The sequence below is a fragment of the Gastrolobium bilobum genome, unplaced genomic scaffold (genome assembly GCF_033153095.1).
Source record: "Gastrolobium bilobum isolate Gb01-03AN ecotype WA unplaced genomic scaffold, APGP_CSIRO_Gbil_v1 utg14995, whole genome shotgun sequence".
In the NCBI taxonomy this organism is placed as follows: domain Eukaryota; kingdom Viridiplantae; phylum Streptophyta; class Magnoliopsida; order Fabales; family Fabaceae; genus Gastrolobium; species Gastrolobium bilobum.
In genome coordinates, this window is record NW_026897755.1 from 166,171 (window position 1) to 170,354 (window position 4,184).

At 31.3% G+C, this 4,184-nt stretch overlaps 1 pseudogene; it reads left to right on the forward strand.

Moving 5' to 3' along the window:
• Positions 1–832: 832 nt before the first annotated feature.
• On the forward strand, positions 833–3,816 carry LOC133309933 (isoleucine N-monooxygenase 2-like; annotated as a pseudogene).
• The last annotated feature ends 368 nt before the right edge of the window (positions 3,817–4,184 follow it).

Genomic DNA, 4,184 nt, shown 5'->3' on the forward strand with positions numbered 1-4,184 from the left:
AAAACGGGTTGGTTCAATTTGGTTTATCTGGTAGAACTCGTATCATTTACGCATTCATTGCATTGTTAATTACTACGACTTCAATTTATAATTCGTCAACTTAAAATATTCTTTTGTCATTTGGGTTTAGAATTTTTAAAGTTATTTTAGATAATTTTATCTAATATTTATTAAAATACACACAAAAAAATGTGCGAGATCCATATGAACATATGTGAAGAGAAGAGGGAAAAAAATGGATCTCACATACTTTTTGTGTGTATTTTAGTGAATATTAGATAAAATTATCTAAAATAATTTTAGAAAGTTTAAACTCTTATTTGAATTATTAAAAGGCATATGGGATGACATCATATAAATGACATGATGACATCATATAAATGACATCATACATGCTAGTTTTTATAAACGCATCCATCAATATCTACAGATCTGTACGCTTGATGATATTAATTGCAAATTGCTGTATAATAATAATAATAATATGCCTCGTACCCATTAAGGCATTAAAATAGCATCTCAGAATCTTACGCTCTTTAACCCCATTTCCAACTTATGGCATATTCTCTTGACTCTTTAATCTCTCACTTAGTATCAGCAGGATTTTGGTATCTCATACTCATGCTTTTTCTAATTGGCTTTATGCCATTCATCAAATTCCTAAAACATCATAGTAAAATAGAAGATTTATTTACCCTATAATACCAACCATGCAATTTATTGAGATTGTTTATTTCAGAAGCATGTTCAAATAGTACGATAACCCTCCATCATAAAATAGAATGCACTAAACACCTTCCTTACACTCTTTTCTTTAACCCAACTCCAAATCATGGAACCTACATTTGGCTCTCAACACTCTCACCCTCTATCACTAGGGTTTTGGGATCTCATTTCCATACTACTCTGCTTTATACTCGTCCTCAAAGTCCTAAAACATTACTACACTGATAAACCGAAAAACACTAAACTCCCTCCAGGTCCTACACCATGGCCTATAGTTGGTAATCTTCCTGAAATGCTTGCAAACAAGCCTACATTCAGATGGATACAAAAGCTGATGAATGATCTAGACACTGAAATAGCATGCATCCGTCTAGGTAATGTTCATGTAATCCCTGTGACAAGCCCTGAAATTGCACGTGAGTTCTTGATCAAACATGATGCTGTTTTTGCTTCAAGACCTTTGAACTGGTCCAGTGAGCATGTCTCAAGTGGATATTTGACCACAATTCTCGTACCCTTTGGAGAACAATGGAAGAAAATGAAGAAAATGCTTAGCAATGACTTGCTTTCACCTCTAAGACATCAATGGCTTCATGACAAAAGGGTGGAAGAAGCTGATAACCTTGTTCGTTATGTTTACAACCAATGCAAAAATAATGGTGGCCTTGTGAATGTGAGGGTTGCTGCACAGAGTTATACTGGGAACGTGATGAGGAGGTTGGTTTTCAATAAAAGGTACTTTGGAAAAGGTAGGGAAGATGGAGGACCAGGTTTTGAGGAAACGGAGCATGTTCAAGCTATTTTTATTGTGTTAAAATACCTCTATGCTTTTTCTGTTTCTGATTACGTGCCATGTTTGAGAGGACTTGACTTGGATGGTCATGAGAAAAACATGAAGAATGCTGTTACGATCCTAAAGAAATATCATGATCCTATCATTAAGGAAAGAATTCAGCAATGGAAGAATGGGGAAAAGAAAGATGAAGAAGACTTGCTTGATGTTCTCATCTCACTAAAAGATGCTGATAACAATGCACTATTGACTGAGGAGGAATCAAATCTCAAATTACGGTACCATTCATATTCCTCTAATTTTAATTTACTAAAATTGAATAGTAATTAATTAAAGGGATTATTGTTTGCAAGGAAATACTTTTATCTTTCTATATACATATAAAAGTGTGAGAGGTCCATATATTAATTCTTTTTCTCTCTCTTCTCTTCACATAGTCCCACATGCATCTCGTACATTTTTACGTGTATGTAGAAGATAATTTTATCTCCTAAAATATGAGAAACATTAATCTCTTAATTAAATGACTTTAATATTTCTATAGTGAATAGAGATAACTTATCTACATTCACTCTCAAAACGATGTCATTTTAGATTAAAAGATTAAAAAAATCTATATTCACTCTCAAAACGATGTCGTTTTAGGTTAAAAAATTAAAAAATTATAATGATAAAGACTATTATCACCTTGGAATAAATTATAATTATAAAAATACCTTGATTTCCACCCTAAAATAATATCGCTTTGGGTTTAATAGAGATAACTTATCTGTATTTACCGTAAAAAAAAAAAAAAAAACCTAATTAAGCATACTATCATTTATGGACTTTAAAGCAATATTTTCTTATTTTATTAACATCCAACACAGAAGATTTATGTTTTGCATATACGACAAAGTTTTTTAAATGAGATGCTTTATCTAATAAGGACATGTAACTATTTTTTTCTTATTAAGTTAATTTTAATGTAACAATAATTCATTTTTTTATATGATATTGATACCATAATGTTTGAACTTATAATCCCATATAAAATATTCAAGTCCCTTGCCGCTAATGCACACCTAGTGGCTTAATAATAATAATTCATTAATTTTTTTATTATTGCTGAACTTATTTTATTAAATATTTTTATTAAAAATATCATTTATATTTAAAAAAAAAACTTCTACAAACTTTGTGTATAGTACTTGATTGTCTAAACTAATAAAAATTTGATATTACTTTTTTTGTCCATGAAACAACATTCCGTAGATAAATTTTTATGCCATTATAAGTTATACAAATTATATTGATTAAGTTTCTAAAAGAAATTCTGATTCAGAAGATATAGTAGTATAGAAAATGCCCTATTGGTTGGGAGGGTTCGTTTATATAATGAATTTTCTAATTATAGTCTTATTTTGTTCTAGATACTAATTAATAGGAAAATTTAAACAACATATAAAGTGAGTAAAGTAAAATAGGTAAGAAAGTGTCCATCTTTGAAATTTTAATAGTTAAGATAATAGTTCACTTTAAACTAAATTTAGAATAAACACACTCTTATTTGCTTGATTTAAGGATGAGTCTTATCTCTAATTAATACTATTATTATAACATCCATATTAAAATTTTAAAATTTCTTTTCATTCTCAATAAATATAAATCATAAATTGATGCAGGAAATGATGATTGCATCGGTGGATAATCCATCAAATGCAGTTGAATGGGGACATGCTGAAATGATAAATCAACCTGAGCTACTTCAAAAGGCCACTGAAGAATTGGACAATGTGGTTGGTAAGGGAAGGTTAGTGCAAGAATCAGATATTCCAAAGCTTAACTATGTGAAGGCTTGTGCAAAAGAAGCTTTTCGCCTTCATCCTATTGTGGATTTCAACCCTCCCCATGTTTCCATGGATGACAGAGTTGTTGCTAATTATTTTATACCAAAGGGTAGCCATGTATTGTTAAGGAGACAAGGACTTGGCCAAAACCCAAGAATTTGGAAAGAACCCCTTAAGTTCAAACCAGAACGTCATCTTAAAAGTGATGAGTCTAATTTGGTTTTAACAGCACCAAGGTTGGACATGTTGACATTTAGTGCTGGAAGGCGTAGCTGTCCAGGATTCGAGCTTGGAACTGCAATGTCTGTTATGCTATTTGCAAGGTTGTTGCATTGCTTCACTTGGAGTGTGCCACCCAATGAGTCTAGCATTGACCTCTCTGAATGTGAAGGAGGTACGACTAAAGCTAAGCCACTTGTGGCATTTGCAAAGCCAAGGTTACCGTTAGGAGCTTATGGTATATATTAAGTGACCTTGTGAAGCCATTTGCGTCCAAAAAAAATGCTTATATAGTTGAGTTAGGCTTGAATAAAACAATAATGGACGAGTTTGGACATGTTTGCATTAGATTTCTATAAGATGTGTGTTTGTAATGAAGTCGTTTATGTTGTATGGAGGTTAATTTATCAAAACTAAATAAAAATTAGTAAAATGATGTTATTATAAAATTGATAAGAAAGATAACAGAAAGTAAGAGAATTCCAGAGAGAAGGAAAATGTATTCAGTTTTCATTTTAGAGAACAATGGAGGAAGATCCTATTTATAGAAACAAAATTTCACTATTTTTTTTTTTTTGGGACAAAATTTCACTATTTGCACTGTATGAACAGTAATC